The sequence below is a fragment of the Cebus imitator genome, unplaced genomic scaffold, assembly GCF_001604975.1.
Source record: "Cebus imitator isolate Cc_AM_T3 unplaced genomic scaffold, Cebus_imitator-1.0 Scaffold403, whole genome shotgun sequence".
In the NCBI taxonomy this organism is placed as follows: Eukaryota; Metazoa; Chordata; class Mammalia; order Primates; family Cebidae; genus Cebus; species Cebus imitator.
The window spans coordinates 1652166-1675544 of NW_016107718.1; the positions used below are offsets into that span (position 1 = coordinate 1652166).

Consider the following 23379-nt stretch of genomic DNA (forward strand, 5'->3'; position numbering starts at 1 on the left):
AAAAGCTAGCAGAATACAAGAAATAACTAAGATCAGAGCAGAACTGAAGGAGATAGAGACATAAAAAACCCTTCAAAAAATTAACAAATCCAGGAGCTGTTTTTTTTTTAAAAAGATCAACAAAATAGACAGACCACTAGCCAGATTAATAAAAAAGAAAAGAGAGAAGAATCAAATAGATGCAATAAAAAGCTATCACTTTTTTTGCTTATTAAAGGGGTATCACCACAGATTCCACAGAAATACAAACTACCATCAGAGATTACTATAAACAACTCTATGCACATAAACAAGTAAACCTGAAAGAAATGGATAAATTCCTGGACACTTGCACACTCCCAAGCCTAAACCAGGAAGAAGTCGAAACCCTGACTAGACCAATAACCAGGGCTGAAGTTGAGGTAGCAATTAATAGCCTACCTACCAAAAAAAGCCCAGATCCAGATGGGTTCACAGCTGAATTCTACCAGACATACAAAGAGGAGCTGGTACCACTCCTTCTGAAACTATTCCAAACAATCCAAAAAGAGGGAATCCTTCCTAAATCATTTCATGAGACCAAAATCATCCTGATACCAAAACCTGGCAGAGACTCAACAAGAAAAGAAAACTTCAGGCTCATATCCATGATGAACATAGACACAAAAATCTTCAGTAAAATACTGGCAAACTGACTGCAACAGCACATCAAAAAGCTTATCCATCACAATGAAGTAGGCTTCATCCTGGGGATGCAAGGCTGGTTCAACATACACAAGTCTATAAATGTAATCCACCACATAAACACAACTGAAGACAAAAACCACATGATAATCTCAATTGATGCAGAGAAGGCCTCTGACAGAATTCATCAGCCCTTTATGCTAAAAACTCTCAATAAACTAGGCATCAATGGACTGTATCTCAAAATAATAAAAGCTATTTATGACAAACCCACAGCCAATATCATACTGAATGAGCAAAAACTGGAAGCATTCCCTTTGAAATCTGGCACTAGACAAGGATGCCCTCTCTCATCACTCCTATTCAATATAGTATTGGAAGTTCTAGCCAGAGCAATCAGGCAAGAAAAAGAAATAAACGGTATTCAAATAGGAAAGGAGGAAGTCAAATTGTCTCTAATGCAGATGACATGATTGTATATTTAGAAGACCCCATTGTCTCAGCCCAAAATCTCCTGAAACTGATAAGCAACTTTAGCAAAGTCTCAGGATACAAAACCAATGTGCAGAAATCACAAGCATTCCTACACACCAATAACAGACTTAAAGAGAGCCAAATCAAGAACGAACCGCCATTCACAACTGCTACAAAGAGAATAAACCACCTAGAAATACAACTAACAAAGGAACTCTTCAAGGAGAACTACAAACCACTGCTCAAGGAAATAAGAAAGGACACAAACAGATGGAAAAACATTCCATGCTGATGGTTAGGAAGAATCAATACTGTGAAAATGGGCATACTGCCCAAACTAATATGTAGATTCAATGCTATCCCTGTTAAGCTACCTATGACCCTCTTCACAGTACTGGAAAAAAACACCTTAAACTTCATATGGAACCAAAAGAGAGCCTGCATAGCCAAGTCAATTCTAAGCAAAAAGAACAAAGCTGGAGGCATCATGCTACCTGATTTCAAACTACACTACAAGGCTACAGTAATCAAAACAGCATGGTACAGGTACCAAAACAGAGATATAGACCAATGGAACAGAACAGAGGCCTCGGAGGCAACGCCATACATCTACAACCATCTGGTCTTTGACAAACCTGACAAAAACAAGCAATGTGGGAAAGGATTCCGTGTTTAATAAATGGTGTTGGGAAAACTGGCTAGCCATGTGCAGTAAGCAGAAACTGGACCCCTTCCTGACACCTTACACTAAAATTAACTCCAGATGGATTAAAGACTAAAATATAAGACCTAACAGCATAAAAACCCTAGAAGAAAACCTAGGCAAAACCATTCAGGATATAGGCATAGGCAAGTACTTCATGACTAAAACACCAAAAGCACTGGCAACAAAAGCCAAAATAGACAAATGGGATCTAATTAAACTCCAGAACTTCTACACAGCAAAAGAAATTATCATTAGAGTGAACCGGCAACCAACAGAATGGGAAAAAATTTTTGCAATCTACCCATCTGACAAAGGGCTAATATCCAGCATCTACAAAGAACTAAAACAGATTTACAAGAAGAAAACAAACCCATTCAAAAGTGGGCAAGGGATATGAACAGACACTTTTCAAAAGAAGACAGATATGAGGCCAACAAACATACAAAAAAATGCACATCATTACCGGTCATTAGGGAAATGCAAATCAAAACCACATTGAGATGCCATCTCACGCTAGCTGGAATGGCGATCATTAAAAAATCTGGAAGCAACACATGCTGGAGAGGATGTGGAGAAATAGGAACACTTTTACACTGTTGGTGGGAGAGTAAATTAGCTCAACCATTGTGGAAGAGACTGTGGCAATTCCTCAAGGACCTAGAAATAGAAATTCCATTTGACCCAGCAATCCCATTACTGGGTATACACCCAAAGGATAATAAATCATTCTATTATAAAGACACATGAACACGTATGTTCACTGTGGCACTGTTTACAATAGTGAACACCTGGAACCAACCCAAATGCCCATCGATGATAGACTGGACAAGGAAAATGTGGCACATATACACCATGGAATACTATGCAGCTATAAAAAAACGATGAATTCATGTCATTTGTAGGGACATGGATGAATCTGGAAACCATCATTCTCAGCAAACTGACACAAGAATAGAAAATCAAACATCACATGTTCTCACTCATAGGCAGTTATTGAACAATGAGAACACACGGACACAGGGAGGGGAGCATCACACACTGGGGTCTGTTGGGGGTGCTAGAGGGACAGTGGGGAGTAGGGAGTTGGGGTGGGATAACATGGGGAGAAATGCCAGATATAGGTGACGGGGATGGAGGCAGCAAACCACATTGCCATGTGTGTACCTATGCAACAATCCTACATGTTGTGCACATGTACCCCAGAGCCTAAAGTGTAATAAAAAAAAAAAAAAAAAAAAAAAAAAAAAAAAGTAACAAGACCATGAAATTCTCTTAAATTAACAAATTACTATAAACAAAAATCATTTGGAGGCAGGTCCAGCCCCCACTGGCTAAGCATGTTTTTCGGGTTGGAGATGTGGCTACTCTGTCCTAGAAGGTGGCCCTGCCTTCTCCGTCAGCAGCAGCCTCAGTCAGGTGTCCTGTGCTCCTGTCTCTTCTTCCTGCATACTTTGCCCCAGATTCTGACTGGAACCTTGCTAAAATACTGATTAACCCTCTGTAAAGTTTGGCTGTCCAGTGGCACCAGAATCATAGGATAATCAGCGTAGTGGACCCCGTAATGTGCCATCTGATTCCTTTAGGACTAGGGCATTTGTTCTCCCAGTTCAAAGTGTTAGAGTCTGACAGCTCTCAAAGAAGCAAGCTTAGTTAGAGAGTGCCATCTCCCTGGGGGGAGTCTGCCCTCTGGGGGTTGGGCAACCACGGTCAATGACTGGCTGATAGAAGAACAAAAAGGCCTTGCCCCCTTGCCTTAATTCAGGACCACTGTTGAGGCTGTCCGAGCTCCAGAGCCCCCTGTGCACCACAGCCATCTTCTCCCTCTGTTCCGGTCTCCAGCTTTCATTTCCCTGCCAGTCCTTGTTGCCATAAGCTGTTCCTAATCAACCTCCTACATGCAAATCACAGGGTCTCGAAGTGAGATTCCTGGACAAGTGAACTGTGACCATCAAACACAAAGTACAAATAGTGCTTCATTATCCTTTGCTCACTTTAAATTCATACATTGTTTACTGACATTCCTAATGCTTGCATCTGCCACATTTATACTTTGGTATTCAGCAGACACACAGGGACATGCCTAGGCTGTCTGTCCCCCAGTCCAGTGATAACAATGCTACTGCAGGATTTGCACTGTGATTTTAAAAGATGCAGTCCTCATTTTGCGTATTTCTGATATGCACCCATTTCAGTGAGCACAGTTTAAATGACACCCATCCTACAACAACCCTATTCAAATTTCAGTTTTCACAGGATATTATATTAGTAACTGGATGAAGTATGCTCTTCAGCCCATACTACTACATAAATCACAGATGCATAGCACAACCAGTGACCAATCACATCACTTCTTTCCAAGACTGTCAGTGACTGGCCTGCTCACTGCACATCTGAGTAGTAGAGTTATCCTTGGCCCCGCAGCTTGAGGAGATAAAGGACAGCAAGAAAGCAGGGCACCGTAGCCAGAGGGTGGTTACAGTTGACCTCTCCCTTGACTGTCAGAGTCCTGAATCGGAGCAGGCCCCTAGAAGGAGCCTGGGAGCATGTTACTCCACCCACCTTCAAACACAGGGAAAGTGGGACCAATATCAAACCTCATTTTTCATTTCCCATCCTTTCTGTAACACATTACCACCAAGTTAGTGGCTTGAAACACCGTAAGGTGATCTTACAGTTTGGAGGTCAGGAGTCTAAAATGGGTGGCAGGGCTGTGTTACTGTTGGAGCTTCTGGGGGAGAATTCACTTCCTTGCCTATTCTAGCTTCTGGAGGCTGCCTGCATTCTTTGACTTGTGGCGCCACATCACTCTGACCTCTGCTGCTGTCATTGCATCTCCTCAGACTCTCTCTTGCCTGCCTCCTCCCCATAAGGAACCTGTGGTTCCATTGGGGCCACCCCGATAATCCAGAACAATCATCCATTTCAATATCTTTAGTGTAATCACATACACAAAATTTCTTTTGGCATGTAAGATAACATATTCGCAGGCTTTATGGATGAGAATGTGGACATCTTTGACAAGCTATAATTTTACCTACCATACCCCATCATGTTTTTGCAAAGGACTGGTGTTCTGAACAGTGTCCCGCATTCAGCTGCTAGAATGACAAGGCTGCTTGTACCTAGACCCCCTAGGAAAGGGCAAGAGTGAAGGAACAACAGCCTGGTGTTCCTGCCCCAAATCAGCTTTTCCCAAAGGGCCGCTTAAGACTCTAGTCCCTAGATACGTTCTACATTAAAATATACCACTTTCCCATGAGTGTGGGAAGTACTGAATTTACACTCTCCTTCTTGGACACGCACAAGGAATATTAGCATAACAAAGATCCTGAGATGTTCTGCAGTAAAGAAACCTCTTTGACTTGTTTAACTGTTTTCTAAATTTACTTTCACATAAAATAAATTTAGGAAGAGGTTGGGAATGCTGTACTAACTTACACTTCAACTCTGGCCAATGCCATGCTAACAGTTCTGCAGGAAGTCCACAGACCCTCAGGCTCCTCTCAAAAGCTTAATGCATGAAGCTGTCTTACCAGAATTACATTAATTCTCCTGGAGAGGTTTCTTCTCTTGCACCAGCCCTCAGATGCACTTTGGCAAATGCTGAAATTGCCTATTGACTCACACGTGCAAAGTATATGAAGTGACACATTCTTCAGGTGTCTCAGCTCTGCCTGGAAACTCATTTCCTGGAGAGCCATTTTTTTTCCCTCTCTCTTTCTTCTCTTCAACTCTGGCTCTCAAAACTAAAGAAAAAAATGATCAGGAAATAATGTGTCACCAATTACACTCATGGGTTTTTACCCCTCACTCACTCTCTTACCTGTCAAATCAAATGGCTGGGCAGATTGCCACATGGAAACAAAAACATTTTTTTCATTTGGCAGATGAGTTGCTGTTACCAAAATAGAGAAGCACTAACACTTTGCCTTTTTGCTGGTGTGTTCCAGGCTGCAGCCCTGGGTCACCACTGTAGTGGGATGTTTGATTCACCACAGTTTTTCTCAGAAACTGCTGGAAGTCTCAGAGGAACCACAGAATCTCAAACAGAATGAAACTTAGAGATCACTCATTTACAGTTTCTTCTGGAATCCTAGACTCTTTATTTAATATCCCCAATTAAGAGGCTCTTCATTGATGTTTAACGTAGTCTACAACCATCATCTACCTTTCAACTACTACTCACTTGAAGAAAACCTCCATCCAAGAGAGCCAGGTAACTGGCCAAGCCCACACCAGGCTATGTACCTCTTCCCTGTGTCTGAAATGTTTCCTCTCATCTGCCCAGATTTTTCATCATCATAATAGCCAGTATTTATTGTATATGTCCATATTCCATATGGTAGGCACTGGGCTCTGCCTTTTAATTATTTAATCTTGACCATAGTCCTATGATGTAGTATTGCTGCTTTATAGACAAGCAAAATGATTTACTGAGTTTTGCTGTGACTGATACCATTTACTGTGTGCCACATTTTAGACACCATGCTAAGCATTTTGCATTTTTATCATTGTGTCTGTGAGTCAATGTTATGATTCCTCTTTTGCCAGTAAAGAAACAGAAGCTTCCATATGGTAAGAAATTCACCCATGGACACACAGCTAGCAAGTGGCAGGGCTGGCATCCAAATGCACGAGTATCTTCGATTCACACTTCACTCCCATCTTCCTGTTTTCCTTCCAGCCAGTGGGACCCTCTGTGTATCTCTGAATTCACAGAGCACTCACTCGTCAGCCGGCTCTTGTTATTGTCATATTGTGCACAGTGGCTACTTTCTCTCACTGGACATCTCTTACGCTACTTTGTATCCCTCCCGACGGTGCTTACAACCCATGCTCCCTAAATGTAAACTGCTCTAGAACAAGTCTTATTAAAGCAATCAGGACTGGCATGGAAATTTTTCTGATGAGGGATTTCCAGGTCTCAGTTATTCCTTGGTTATTTCTGGATGCAGCTATACAAAGGCATTCAGTACAGGGAATTTAATGGAATACTTTGTCCCTTGATGCTTGTTTTAAAACCTACAGTAGGAGAAAAGGACTGTTAGGCTGAGGCCCCTCAGATCTACTGCGGTGGCCAGGTCGAAAGAATCTCTATGAGTCAGTTATCTCTTAACATGTATGTAGCAAAGTGCCCAGCACAAAGCAGGTGCTCGAAAAATATATTTTAGAGAACGACCAGTTACAAATAAGATCATGTTCTACAGACTGTTTTAAAAATGATGATCTCCTTTCATGTCTGAAGTGATTCTTAGAAATCATTCATCCAGTAGGTTTAAGTTCTTCAAGCGATCGAAGTTGGTAATGATAATATTCTATTATTTTTCTGTTGGGATGGATTTAGCACACAGATGAGTTTGTTTGTTTGTTTGTTATGTTTTTAAAGATTTCAAAGTAACCTGTTAGGATATATAGAAGAGGGTAGCAATAGAGAATTGCTAAATTCCTCCAACCAAGAATCCTGCAGCATTTTGGGGTACCAAAGAAATTCATTTGGAAAATATGACTTTCTCAGTAATATGTACACAGGATATTAAAATCCTGTGAACAAGTTCCTGAAGAAAGTATTCCACTGATATCACAATAATGCCTTTTGGCTAAAACATACTGTCTTTTGACTGAGCTTCTTGAAATCTCAGTACTAAATACTGATACTCTACAAATAATAAATCATAACAAGATCTAAACTGAAAAGGTTTTATAAAGTATCACATTAAAAAAACACAAGGGTTGTTCAGAATCTTTTTCATCCAGTAAGCCAGTAGCTTCTCCAGAAGCTGAGGAATGCATGTGTAGGGACTATCCAAGAAGTCCTGGCAGGGTCTGGGGGAGAGTGAAGAGGCAGTTTCCCTGGGAACATGGCTGAGGTACTTCTAGAAAAAACAAAGGGACCTCATAAAGGGACCTACATCACCAAATGCAACAAAGTAAAACTAGTTTTTTTTACTCTGAAGGCTATTTTTCTAAAATTAAATAAAATAAATTGAAGTATACTAAAATATTAACTCACACACAAGAAAACAATGAGGGAGATAAAGAGTCAGATACCCTCAATAGCAAATGGGAAATCAAATGGAGTCCCAGACAGGCAGGCGAAAAACTATGCTGAGTTTAAATTAAGTTTGTCCCCAGACAGCTACTTGTAAACAGAGAAACAACATTAATGTGTATGCTTAAAACAATGTAGTAAATTACCCAGTCTAAATATTTGAAGAAAGTAGGGCTTAGTGAGGCTGTTTTCCAAGGTCATTCCAACACTTCATTAGAATAGAACCAAGGTCTCCTAAAACGCTAATCCTTCCACTACTCCAGGGAAAGCAAACAGCTCCAGTTCCAGCTGGTCTGTCTGGAACACCTGGAGAAAGCCAGGTATGGGCGGAGCAAGAATGACTGCTGTCGTCAGCTGGTGATGTCTGCTGCGGCATTATGGAAAGAATGACAATCCACATGCCACAGACCTGCCACTCTCCAGTGTACCATGCCACTGGCTGAGTCTACACAAAAGCCAGCAAAATTGTTGAGTGGCCAATACAGATGTTTTTAGTTTTCTTAATGCTCATTGTTCACATGAGATATATATTCCATTCAGTAAAAATAAATATACACACACATTAAGAAATGCTGTAACTTTCATAGTTCCAATGCCAAGCCTTAGTATCAACACATATCTGCTGCAGAAAGGAAGGGAGGGAGGAAGGGAAGAAAAAAGGGAAGAAGGGAGGGAAAAAGGAAAAGAGGGAGAAAGAGAGAGGGAGAGAAGAGGAGGAGGGAAGGAAATTCCCCAAATACTTTAAGTTTCCCAAATTTAGAGAAGCATGAAATGAAATTATCAGCCCAACAAATTAATTAATTAATTAATTAATTTTTATTTGAGATGGAGTCTCACTCTGTTGCCCAGGCTTGAGGGCAGAGGTGTGATCTTGGCTCACTTCAACCTCCACTTCCTGGGTTCAAGTGATCCTCCCACCTCAGCCTCCTGAGTAGCTGGAAGTACAGGCACGTACTACCATGCCTGGCTAATTTTTGTATTTTTAGTAGAGACGGTTTCACCATGTTGGCCAGGTTGGCCTCGAATTCCTGACCTCAAGTGATCCACCCGCCTCGGCCTCCCAAAGTGCTGGGATTATAGGCATGACCTACCCCACTCAGCCTGTTTTTTTGGTCTTTGGGTTTTTTTTTGAGGGGGGGAGGAGTCTCACTCTGTCACCCAGGCTATAGTATAGTGGCATGATCTCAGCTCATTACAACCTCCACCTCCTGGGTTCAAGTGATCCTCCTGCCTCAGCCTCCCAAGTAGCTGGGATTATAGACATGCACCACCACGCCTGGCTAATTTTTGCATTTTTAGTAAAGATGGGGTTTCAACATGTTGCCCAGGGCAGTCTCAAACTTCTAACCACAGGTTATCCACCCACCTTGCCCTCCCAGAGCGCTGGGATTATAGGCATGAGCCACTATACTCAGCCTCCAACAAATTTATTTAACAGCTTTCAGTAACAATATGTACTTAGCTAACAACTTAACTTTCTGTGTTCAATAGATTTTAACACATCTTCTGAAAAGAATAAACATTACAACCTTCAGTGACTCATTTGGTGAAAATCAGAAAGCTGATGTGGTAACAGAAAAAGAGAAAAGGGGAAGACAACAAAAATAAAGAGGACAAAAGGCATTTTGCAATATAAAATATATGAGCTTTTCATGTTTCTCTTTTGTTTAAAACCAGAGAGAACACTGAAATTATGATGTGATCATTGTTGCTGCTTATATTACCTAATCAAGAGTAAGTGTGCAATCTCCCAGTCTGTAATTCTCCCTGTATTCCACCTGAATTTGGATACTGGTTTTCTTTTCTAACATTGTATTCTTTGTATGCTCGATTTAGTCAGTGATACGCAAAGTATGTTCCCCAAAACATTAATTCTTCAGGACATTAATAATTGAGATTTTTTTTAAGTGTATAGTCAAATAAGTTTGTTATATTGTAGGTTAGACAAGTTTAACAGGTGCCTTGCTCCAAAATATTGGAAGCTTTTCATATACTAACATATGCTGCAAGTCTAAATATGTATGGTTTTCTAAATTTCTTTAGCTACAAAATCTTTCCTTTGTGGAGCTTTTAGCCAAATCAGTGTTTCATGGAACCAATGTTGAGCAAATGGATTTGAATACTGCTTCAGTATTTTCAATACTGAAAATCACTCCATCCTCTCTTTTAATCACATGATGCTCTGGTCCTACCCACAGCCTGTGTCTGCACCACAATCCCCCAAGTTCCACACAGTGGGGGTCCAGAGATACTCCCTGAAGTCTACTGCAGAGACTTTGGCAGGTCCCTGGCTCTTGCCTCTTCTCACAGGGGCAATAGTGCTTTTTCCTCCTTTAGCCACAGAAGTCAGAAATGAATTCCAGCCACACCCTGGGATCATATTTGCCAGGTCCTGTAAGTCAGGTCAAGTGGCAGAGACTCATAAACAGTTTCCAGAAGCTAAACTGACCCCATGGAGAGGGAAAGAATCTCGCTCTCCACAGGCATAAGAAGGGACCCAAGTGTGTTTAACTCATTTTGTCAGAAGCCAGAAATCTTTAAAAGTCTTTCCCAAAAAAAGCTATTTTGAGAGGTTATGGTTGTGATGTTATTAGGTAAAAGATTTTCATCTTTATTGGACAAAAAAAGAAAGAAAAACATGAGACACTCAGAACACTTTATTTTATACTTAAATAACAGTTTAGTAGAAAATCAGGCAGCCTTTAGTTCGGTGAGAACTTTGCCAGGCTATGTAACTTTTTGCAGCCTTGGTTCTTCAGCCTAAAATGGGGATGAAAATACCCATCCTGCAGCATTCTGTTAGTGATAAAGTGAAGTAATGCATGTACTGGTAACACCGTGCTCCATGCATGATTCATGCCCAGTGCAGCATCAGCTGCAGATGGTACTGAAGGATATACCTGTTGGCTCTTGTAAGAAACAAGCTCCATGGGTTCTGCTTTTTAAAGAAAGCAGATGACCTACCAAAACAGATTTCTTCCAAGGAAAGTATGCTTAAAAATAATAATAATAATAATCACTTACCTCTTATTTATATAGCCTTGAAAAAAATTTAAATCCTTCATTTCAACACTACTTCTCCTACTTTTTTAGAAAAGAAATCACTAGAAAGCTGCCTATGGCTGACAACTCCAATTCTCTCCAGAAGGATTTTTTAAATCTCTATTGGGCATCTGTAATGTGCCCTATTATGCCAGCCCAATCCCTGAGCCAACTTATACCATTCTCATTGCTAGACTGTTTCTTTTCCAAATAGATCAGAGATGGGCTAACTGTTCACCAAACTATTCCCTCTCCTTCCTGGGCACCTGACTACATTTCCTGATATCCCTTGCACTTAGCTGTGACTATGTGACTAAGTTCCAGCCAATGGCATGGGACTGACAGTGTTGTGTGTCCCTGTCCCTCTAAGCCTAACCATGTAACCTTCCTATGAACATTCCTTCATGCTCTTACCCCTTTGCTCCAGCCTGACAAAAATAAGCCCTGCAAACCTCATAAAGGAAGCCACATGGAAGATGGCAGGGCCACAAGAGGGAAAGGGTCTGTGTCCCTGATCACTGCTTAAAAAAGAACCAGCTGCAGCTCAAGTACCCTGGTTTTCAGCTGAGTATACATGAGGAATGCTTCTATCATGTTGGGGCCATTCTATAATTTTGGATGGTTTTTATGGTAGCTGGTGTCTGGGGCATCTGGAAGTCCTGAGATTTTTGCAGAACATTATAAGATTATTTGTGAAAATAATAAATCTAATTATCGTGTACCAAGTCAGAGACTCAAATACTAGCTCATAAAATAACTAAATAATGTACAACTAAAATATCATTATAAACTAGGTTCTACTCTATTAAACCATCAGAGATGTCAAAAGTTTAATGAAAATATTGCTGAAGGTTGAATTTTCTATGTTTCAACCTTAAAGAAAATTCATTTCATTTATTTAGCTTTCCTGGACACAAGAAAGTCTGGCATTACTTGACTCCAGCAGCAAGGACATCTTGATTCAGCCTATTAAACGCCATTGTTTCATGGTGCATAGTTTCTGTCAGAGCATTAGTGCAGAGAGACATTTCTGAATTTTTGTTTTTAAATCAAATTAGATTTGGCCTTGTCAGCTCTAGACTCTCATCTATATTTAGTAATTAATAGATTAGGAACACTTTCTTAACTTCAAAATTATATGATTATATCTCATGATTTGACTGTAGTTATCTATGGTTTAAATCAATCACAAAACTCATTATTTGTCTAAACGTTAAAATGTATATGAATATGCATTTGTTCTGTGTACACACAAGAAAAACATCAGGAGACACTCTAAGAAATTTAAGCCTCAGGCCAAACCTAGGAAATTCAAGCCTCAACCTCAACCTAAGACCCATTAAGTAAATTATTTATATCACTGGCTAAAGTATAAGGGAGCTAACCTAGTTTCAGACCATCCAGTTGACGATTGAATGCCAAATGAGATTATTTACTGATTACCAAAAAACCATCATGTTAATTCAATAAAGATCTCATAATTAAATACATTCTCAATAGTACTCCTGCAAAACTGCCTTTGATGATCACAGATGATAACCTGAATCCAATATATCCTAAGCAACGTACTAACACATGTCTCAAACCAGTGTTATTCTTTCCATCTCGACTGCTCCCCCTTTAATCTAAAGCACCACAACTCTCACCGGGCCTACTGAAATATCTGCCCTCGACCTGGCCTCCTTGCTTCCACTCTACTCTGGCCCTTCTCCAAACTGCCCCTACAGGGCCCCCAAAGGGATCTCCTTCAAGCACACATCATATCATACCACTCTCTTACCTGAAACTCTTTGATATGTTTTAACTGGTCTTAGAATAAAGTTGGAACTCCATCACGGCCTGCTGTGCCTGCCAGTCCCAACCTATCCTGGCACCAACCTCTCTATTCCCATCACTCCAGAGCAACTAATCTCCTTTGTATTCCTTAAATTTCCCAAGTTTTGTCCATCAGGGCCTGCAAACTTGCTCTTCCCTCTGACCAAATGCCCCCTTCCAGCTTTGTACATAGCTGACTGTTCTTCACCCTTCAGGTCTTAGCTCATCCCTGTTTATTTCCTTCATAGCACTTTTTTTTTTTTTTTTTGACAGAGTCTCACTCTGTTGCCCAGGCTGGAGTGCAGTGACACAATCTCAGCTCACTACAACCTCTGCCTCCCGGGTTCAAGCAATTCTCCTGCCTTGGCCTCCCGAGTAGCTGGGACTATAGGCGCATGCCACCACATCTAGCTAATTTTTTTGTATTTTCAGTAGAGACAGGGTTTTACTGTGTTAGCCAGGGAGGTCTCAATCTCCTGACCTTGTGATCTGCCTGCCTCAGCCTCCCAAAGTGCTGGGATTACAGGCATGAGCCATTGCACCTGGCTCATAGCACTTGTTCTTGTTTGAAGACTTGGACACACTATGAGGATATGAAGCTCCTCCATTCTGTTTTACTACCTTGTGTCAGGCATCACCTCCTTGGAGATGAAAGGATGGATAAATGACTGGATAGATGGGTGGATGGATGGATGGGTGGGTGGGTGGACAGATGGAATAAACATGTAGTAGATACTTTCAGGATTATTTGACCCAACAACTGCAACCATCCATGAGAAACTATATTATCACATTTAGCAATGAGTCATTCTGGCAGGGATGTACATAGGGCAATCCCAATTTCTGCTCTCTTAAGTACATCCCTCCTGGGAATATAAAGAAGCTTTAACTCTGGGACCACTCATATGGCCCTTTTCACACAGTGAGCTCTACTCTAAAGGAAAAATACATGCAAAATTGAAAATTATAAGAGGATATCCCAGTATTTAATTAACTATAACATTTGGGGATATAAAACTATCCTGGCTTTTAATTCTAAGATATCCAATTTATGAAGAAGCTCTTTCAGATAAAATAAAGTCAACTCAATGCAGAGTAAAATCATAAGCAAAAAAAAAAAACAAAACAAACAAACAAACAAAAAAAAAAAAAAAAAACCCACTACCACCACAAGCTGCTTTCTTAGGTTACTATACAGATTCCTATATCTGGAACTATTCTTCCTGGAGGTGATATAGCAAATCAAACCACTGACAGTGTGGAAATCCAGCATGCACTTCATTTTTGTTTATGGCACTGGGTCAATCTGACAGAAGAGTTTGTTTTCAAAGTTCTGACTAAATGGAAGAGAGTCGTGTCTACAGATTGTTTTCCCAGAAGTTCCTCTGTATATATAATAGGAAATGCAGGATTGGATCTAGTCAAGCGCTAGTTAAATGTCAGGGCAGTCTTTCCACATTGAACACCACGGAGAATGCCAACATGTGTGACCATGCTTTTCCCCACTTTGGGCCATGATGAAGAAATGCTATCCCAAGCCAGCAGAGCAGCTGAACTCCTTTCTGCAGCTCAACACGAGAAAAACCAATGACCTCTGCAGAATGTCTGCCAAGGAACTGCATACCTATTGGCAAGGAGACATCAGCCTACAAGGAGGGAGGTTGTTAAGAATCAGCCCTTCCATGCATGTGCTAGTGGTTACTCCTGTAAGGAAGTCGCTAGGGTCTTTGCTCAGGACATCTCACAATGTTCCCTTTTTGAAGGCCCGCAGGAGAAATTCCTCCCAGAACTCAATACCAAGAAGAATTTTGCTTCTCCTAAAGACTTAGTTTTGTTGTTGCTTCATTTGGCCTTTTGGACACTATAAATACTTTAACAGATCATATTAACTCTGTTTGTAGGAAGCCCTGAGGTTTGCAACCCTCTGCACTATTGACATTGGACATTATGACATGCATTCTTACATTTGAACTGTGCCCCTGACTTCATCTTGTATTTTTACTCTTGTTTTCCCTCAATTCTGATTTCTTTAATCTTTGTTCTCTTGCATCATATATATATATATATATGTGTGTGTATATATAACGTATATATTATATATATATAAAATATATATTTTGTTTTTTTTTCTTGAGACAGAGTCTTGTTCTGTTGCCATGTTGGAGTGCAGTGGTGCAATCCTGGCTTGCTGCAAACTCTGTCTCTTGGGTTCAAGTGATTCTCCTGCCTCAGCCTCCCAAGTAGCTGGGATTACAGACGCACACCACCATGCTCAGCTAATTTTCATATTTTTAGTAGAGATGGGGGTTTAGCATGTTGGCCAGAATGGTCCCAATCTCTTGACCTTGTGATCCGCCTACTTCAACCTCCCAAAGTGCTGGGATTACAGGTGTGAGCCACCAGTGCCCAGCCTCTCTTTATCACATATATTTCTATAGATGGTTTCAAATCATTTTAAGAATGAAAATGGCTAGTAATGCATAGATACACACAATGGATTTTAAGCCAAACCCTCTACAGACCCTAGTCCTGTAAAAAGACAATGTGGCCTCAGACATACCTGGGCTTGAATTCTGATTCTGTGAATTTCTAGCTCTGTGAATTTGGTTAAGTCGCTCAGTATTTCCCAGTTTCCATTTCTTCCTCTTTAAACTGAGGCTAGTATCATCTACATTGTATAGTAACTGTGAGAATTAAAGAGAATGTATCTAGAGCACTGGCACTTAAGAATTGTTAAATTAAAGTTATTCTTTATTATTATTAATAGCGATACAGATTATTACCAAAGAATACTTAAAGACAGTGTCTGGCTTGTCATGTTGACAGGCTTATGAACACTAACACTAACTACTCATATAGCACATTTCTGCCCGAAAAAGACCTGTGGTTAACACTCCATACTAGCTTAATGTCTCCAAGCCCTTCTTGCCAATATGCTAGGTTTGTTGCAAGATCCTCTTCCCATTAAGGCTCCTGTACCATTTCCCCTGTCATGGACTGAACTGTGTCTCCCCCCAAAAAACACTGAAGTTCTAATCCCCAATACCTATAATTTAACCAAAGAAACAAAACATAACCAAAGACACAAAATTCTTTGCAAATGTAATCAAATTAAGGTGATGCCATCCTGGATTAGGGTAGGTGCTAAGTGTAACAAATAGTGTGCTGATAAGACGGCCACCGAAGGGCCACGCGAAGGAACACACAGATAAATGAAGAATCACTGAGGGATACATAGAAGCAGAGATGATGCATCTAGAAACCAAAGAACACTAAGGACTACCAGCAAGCACCAGAAGTTAGAAGAGGCAAGGAAGGAGTCTTGTTTAGAGGCTTTGGCAGGAGCACAACTCTGATGGCACTTTGATTTTGGACTTCCAGACTCTAGAACTATGAGAGAATAAATTTCCATTGTTCTAAGCCACCTTGGTAACAGTAATGTGTTACAGCAACCCTAGGAAATAAACAAATCCCCAAACTCCTACAGCCCCAAGTGGCACAAGTAAAGAAACCAGATGAACTTGCAGTCCAGGTAACATCTGCCAAGAACTCCACACATACATGCCTGCCAGTAAGATGTATTTCATGGGTGGCATATACTAAAAGAGCCCAAAGAGTTTGGCCGTAGGCTTCAATGAATTAATTCTTCTTTCTGAGCTTAAAGAATCACATCAACAGGAGGGCGTTAGGTCTAGATCAACAATGGCAAATACAGCTTAACTAAGAATAGCTGGATTACACTGTTATGTTGAAAATTCTGTGGAGTCATCTGGGTAAGATGCAGAGACAAAACAAAACAAAACAAAACAAAAAAAAACCCAGAATATTCCATCCTCATTCTCCTTATGCCTGTGATCATCCTCTTCAATTTCCTCTCTGGCTGCCCACTCTAACATAGCAGATTCTTAGGGTTCTGACACTAACCCACTTCATTCCATTCCCTATAGATTCTCTTTGGACAGACCCACTGATTCTTAGTCTTATCACCTACAGCTTCTGTGGATACCTTCAAATCTCTCTCTCCTGCTAGCATCAGTCTTCTACTCTACTCTAGGCCCATATATCCAGCTGCTGGATAGACATCTCCACTTAGTCATCTCAGACAATTCAGCAACTTGTCTATAACAGAACTACCCAGTTGCTCCCCTAAGCTTGCTCTTCCTCCCATAGGCTATCTCTTAGTTGGTGGCACAGCCAATATCCAGCTAGAAAATTGAGCTTTTCCCTAGTCTATTTCCTCCGTCTCACCCCCGCCTTCCATCCCAAATCAATTTCCAACACTTGCCAACCTCTTACTTTCTAAGCAATTCTCTTCTTCTCGATACCTGCTATCACTGTCCCAATTCAAACTCTCATCAACTCTTGCCTTTTAAGATTAAGACTAGGTATCACTGACTCCAGGAACCTCGGCAAGGGACTACATTTGTCTTGTTTGCACTTGTATTCTTGGAATTTAACATTGTGTCCAACAGTGTAGGCAACAGATGATGATGGAAACTATCATTTTTTGTCCACATTCTATGTACTAGATTCTTTCTCAGCACTTTACATCTCCACAATCACCCTTTCAAACAGGTACTCTTATTAGCTTTGTGTACAGATAAAGCACAGAATGCTCAAAGTTACACAGTTCTAACTAGAGGTAGAATGACTGAACTAATCTGATATCCAATTTAGATTAAAATATACTCATAAGGTAAAATACTGAAATGCATATCTATTCATTCAATAAATATTTATGGAGTATACGCTGTGTCCTAAACACTGGGAATAAAATGGAAAGCAAAGAAAACAAACAAGTGAGTACATAAATAAATTAATTTCAGACATGGGGAAAAGTCTAGCATCTCTCAGGAAACCCATTCCAAGCCTCTTCTCAGGCTACATGGGGGCAGGGATGTTGGCAGGAAGAAAAGAGACCCCTCCTCACATCTTCCACCCTTTTGCTCTAGAAGTTTATTCCCAGATACCACCCCCAACCTCAGGCATTGTTCAGACACTTAAGACATCCTAAAATTTGCAGCATGTGAGTCCTCTGCCAGGCTAAGTAAGCCCACTGAAATTTCTCTATCACAATACCTTTCTTTGTTCTTCAGAAATGTCAAGAAACCTTATGACCACATGCCAGCTGATGGTAATTAAAAGAAGACACTGTCTTCATTTCCACTACACCAACTCCTTTTTAAATGTTTATCCAAGACAAGAGGACATTTCTGTCCACCATCCAAGGTACTCTCATCATTTTTTCCCAACTACAGCCACGCTTGGATGTGGGCTAGGAAAAAATCCACATCTACTCACTGAGTAAAGAGAAGGATTATTCTGGTAGGTGACATCCATCTTTCATCCCTGCCATCTGAAATTCTTACTAACCACTCAGAAGTAAAAGGCCCTTTTGGGCTCAAAAGGACCAAGTGTGGTGGCTCACACCTGTAATCCCAGCACTGAAATGAGGATATGGATGGAGCCTGTTCTGGTAATCCTAAAAGAGAACGTAGGTTTTACTGGTGGTGCACATTTATTTACTGAAATACTTATTCCACCATGCTACATTTCCTTTTATCAGGGATTCTTTTCTCACAGCTCAAATTATTCCTGGGCAGGAAGTTACTATGTGCATAATCTTCAACTGAGCTGGAAAAGACAACTGGATATTAGTTTGTCCAAAGAGCCCCTCTAAGGTTGATACGATTAAATGACAGCTACAGGGAGCATCACGTACAAAAAAGTGGCAAAAGGAGGTGGTGGAGAGGAATGGTCTTAGAACTTCTCAGCAGTTTTGCCTATGCAGGTCATTACTCAATCAGATTTGAGAACTATAAGAAGTCACATGGCGGTTTTTGATTAAACAAACATTTACTGTGTAGGATGTGCCATGGATACAAAACTAAGAAGAACACATTTTTATTCTGGAGGGGAAGATATATGAATCAACCAAGCAATACAAACCCGTGTGATATCACTAGAGTAATGGCACAAAAGTGCTCATGATCTAACCAGCCTCAGGGAATCCCAAGGAGAATGCACCAGAAGTAGTAGAAATGGCCACCTAAGTTGCCATCCACCATTCCGTAAACGCCTCGATTTTCCCCGTCTGACTTTGTGCTCCCCATATCCCTACAAAAAAAGCGCTAAGCCACCAAATAACTTTACTGTCATTAAGACATGGCTTCATTGTTATCATTCAGTCACCCAGCAAATAATTATTGAGCACCTACTATGGGCCAGGTGCTGTGATAGCCTGGCCCTCTCACAGGCCAGGTCTGGTGAGCCATTTATCCTGGACCTCATATCCATAAAGGGCTGACAATATAGATTTTTAATATTATCTCCAAATGATATCCTATATACAGTCACAAAGATATACTTCTAGGATTCAACCTCAAAGCACAGCACAATTTTTATAATCCTGTTTTGGCAATTTAAAAAATATACGTACAAGTCCTCCAACTGCCACCCATGGATATGATCTGGGTCTCTCCTATTCCCTGTGGGCATTTAAGAGAAGGCAAATAAGCCAGTTGTTAGACCTTCCCTCACAGAATGTATTGCTTAATAAAGAGAAAGGTGTCAAACAAGGAATATACCAAACTGTTCTTTGTAGTTGCCACAGGGGAGGAGAGAAGCATGACATATGAGGCTGGGCTGTTAAGCAAAGCTTTCACTCACTCTGAAGTGTTGGAATTTTTACAATATGCACATATCCATGTATTCCCTGTATAGTCATTATCAGTTTCTCTATCAGGGACATCAGTAAGAGAAGAGCCAAGAAAGGGACCAGAGGACAAGCTGGCCCCAAATGAGGCAGATCCCAATGCTGAGGCAGGGAGAATGGGTGAAACATCAAGTTGCCAGAAGTGACTGGGTTGTTCTGAGGATAAAATCACTGCACACAACACTGTGGTGACCATCCTCTGCAGGCCCCATGGGAAGTACTGCTAGGCCTGGACACAAGGCTTCCTTCCCCTCCCTGGGCTCTCTACTGGGTTCAGTCACCTAATGACCTTACAAATGGAAAAACTTACATTCAAGGATTGAGTAACGTGGATGGTGTGTTACTCTTGCCCTGATTCAAAACTTGTCTTTTCATGGAAAGCAATAAATCTTATCTATAGATGACAAATGCCCCTCAGCTGAATCACATTTATCTTGTCTAGACTGAAATGTCTCAGGCCAGGTGCGGTGGCTCACCCCTGTAATCCCAGCACTTTGGGAGACGGAGGCAGGCGGATCAAAAAGTCAGGAGTTCAAGACCAGCCTGGCCAACATGTTGAAACCCCATCTCTACTAAAAATATAAAAGTTAGCTGGGTGTGGCAGTGTGCATCTGTAATTCCAGCTACTGGGGAGGCTGAGGCAGGAGAATCTCTTGAACCCGGGAGGCAGAGGTTGCAGTGAACCGAGATCTGAGATCTCACCACTGCACTCTAGGCTGGGCAACAAAGCAAGACTCTGTCTAAAAAAAAAATGTCTCATCTCCATTTTGTCAAATTGTGCCTTGTCCAATACAGTTAACCTCATAATCCACAGAGACACCACACAATTCCATGAACAGAGCAGCCCCTGCTAACCAGCCCTCCCTCTGAGGAAAGCCTGAACATGTATAAGCAATCTCAAGCCATGCCAGGGAAATAAGAACAGATATAATGGAAACCATGTTAGCATGTCAGTGCATAGCCTGCTGTTGACAGACTGAGCAGTCATCAGCAGTCATATGCCAAATTTAGGAGTCAAAATGTTTCCTTACACTGTCATTGTTTTCAATTTTCTGATTATATTTTGAGATACATTCAGATGGCACGGCTTTACAGAACAGAGGTATGACCAGTGACTGATCATTCGATAATGCTTTTAATCAGAGTGATTATATGTGAGTGTACAAATGTGTGTATGTTTGTATGTGTGAGTACTATTTTGTTTTAGTATGACAGGTGCCCTCTTTGGCATGCACAGTTGTTACGGGTATGTGCACATGTAAAGCCAGCATAGAGAAACACAATCAAATGAAACTCTGCAGGAGGTGGAAAAGTAGCAGAGGAATGGCTTTCTGCAGGGGATGTCACGTCTGAGCTCTGTTCTGAGAGGTCAATGAGAGCTTGCATGGCAGATAGTGTTGCCAGAAAAAATAAAGACACCCAGTTAAATCTGAATTTCATAAAAACAGTAAATGACTTTTTAGTATAAGTATGTCTCAGTGAGTGTTCTGTATTTTTATTTGAGAAGACATGCAATTCTAATGGTGGGAGAGGGACAGATGTGTATGCCAACCATCTTTCCTTGTCATGAACATTGTCAACATCAGCATCTATTAACATTTAAAGAACAAGGGGAATGAGGTCCACACTCTTGGGAAACCCTAAGAATTCCTCCTCCAGCCTAGGGAAACCCTAAGAATTCCTCCTCCAGCCTAAAACACACAGAACACAGCTGCTTCTTCAACTACAGGCTCCTTGAGATCATGCACTACACTTTATTCCTCCTGCTTCAGGACCTAGGCCAGTGCCTGGGATGTTGTAAACAATAAAGGTACATTTTTGGATAAATGAAAATATAATATGGAATTACAGTAAAGGAAGAAAATTTGGGGTAAGAGGGCTAAAATTGACAAAACTGTGCATGGCCGAAAATACAGGCAACTTCAAGATGAACGGGAATAGCCAAATGTACAGCCATCTCCAACACCAGTGAGCAGAACTTACCACAGTAGTAAGGCAACTGAACAACCTTTTAGCTTGGTTGGTATCACTGAACTGTGTCAAACTAGTGAAAAGTATACTAAGCGCCAAGGGCAATTTCAGGGAAGTGTGGGAGTGCACTCAGCTGGGACTCAATTGTATTAATTATACAATTATCTATTTTTTAAAACCCATATTTAAGGAGTCCAAGACATTGTAAACCCAAAATGGGGAATAACTGTTCTAACTGGAACAGTTCAAGAAGTTTTAGGTAGAGAAATTAAATGAGATATGTAAGAAGCTATGGACCTCAGAAAGGCTTTGCACTTTATAGAACCCGTGTGTGTGTGTGTGTATGTGTGTGTGTGTGTGTGTGTAATTATAAATACATGTATACAAATATAAACATATTTTTAATGATAAGCTGCAAGAATAGTATATTCCCACATACTGTATGTTATNAAAAACCATCCCTGCCAGGTGTGGTGGCTCACGCCTGTAATCCCAGCACTCTGGGAGTCCGAGGCGGGTGGATCACGAGGTCAAGAGATCGAGGCCATCCTGGTCAACATGGTGAAACCCCGTCTTTACTAAAAATACAAAAAATTAGCTGGGCATGGTGGCGTGTGCCTGTAATCCCAGCTACTCAGGAGGCTGAGGCAGGAGAATTGCCTGAACCCAGGAGGCCGAGGCTGCGCCATTGAACTCCAGCCTGGGTAACAAGAGCAAAACTCCATCTCCAAAAAAAAAACCATCCCTGACTGGACTAGAGAGGCCTCAAAAGAGTCCCATTTAATCATGTGGAAGTACTTCCTCCCTGTATTCAATTTTTGAAAGAGTTAAAAAGAGGCTGGGCACAGTGACTCATGCTATACCAGCACTCTGGGAGGCAGAGGTAGGTGGATCACTTGAGGTCAGGAGTTTGAGAGTTTGAGACTAACCTGGCCAACATGACGAAACCCAGTCTCTACTGAGAATACAAAAATTAGCCAGGCATGATGGTGTGCTCCTATAATCCCAGGTACTCAGGAAGCTGAGCCATGAGAATTGCCTGAATCAGGAAGAAGAGGTTGCAGTGAGCCAAGATTGCCCATTGCACTCCAGCCTGGACAACAAGAGCAAAACTCCATCTCAAGAAGAAAAAAAAGTAGTCATCCAGTTGCTCTTACTGTATTGTGCCACAGTTTAAATATGTTTGTCCCCCACAAACCTCATGCTGAAATCTGATCCCCAATGATGGAGGTGGGGCCTATAGGAGGTCCTTGGGCAGATCCCTCATAAATGGCTTGCTGCTATTGTGGTAATGAGTGAGTTCTCCTTTATTAGCTCCCATAAGAGCTGGCTGTTAAGAAGAGCCTGGCACTGCCCTCCTCCCACCTGCCACACTGCTTCCTCTCACCATACACACTGGCTTCCCTTCCCCTTCCACCAAAAGTGGAAGCAGCCTGAGGCCCTCACCAGAAGCAGACGCTGGTGTCACACTTTTGTACGTCTGCAGAACCATAAGCCAAATAATCCTTTTTCTTTGTGAATTACCCAGCCTCAAGTACTCTTTTATAGCAACACAAACAGACTGAGACATATTGTTAACAAAAATGAACGAGGATTCATTTGGCAAAAGCTTTTTTAGCAGTAAAGTAAAACTCAGCCAAATCCCTCTTTTACAATGCACTTTTCCCATAGAAAATAATTATTGCAACCAAATTTACCTCTCTTGGGAGGAGACATTCTAATCAGACCCCCTCTTTACTAAAAATATACCTGAGTCATTTACACTGCTGTTCCTCTTGGCATAAGCACTCCGAAGCACCTGCTCATAAACCTGAGCACCGATTGTTCTCACGTTGTCCCGGATCAGAATGCCTTGAGCTTGCATCATGAAGAGGTAGGTGTTCACTGCAGAAGCAAAAGGGAAGGAGAAAAAGAGGCAGATTCAGAAGCAATCATTTAAAAAAA

General features: G+C 41.1%; 1 protein-coding gene across 1 annotated transcript in view; it reads right to left on the minus strand.

The window, feature by feature from the left end:
* The window catches only part of MOB3B (MOB kinase activator 3B), a 205727-nt gene that overhangs the window by 175055 nt on the left and 7293 nt on the right, over positions 1-23379 (minus strand). The window lies entirely within an intron of this gene.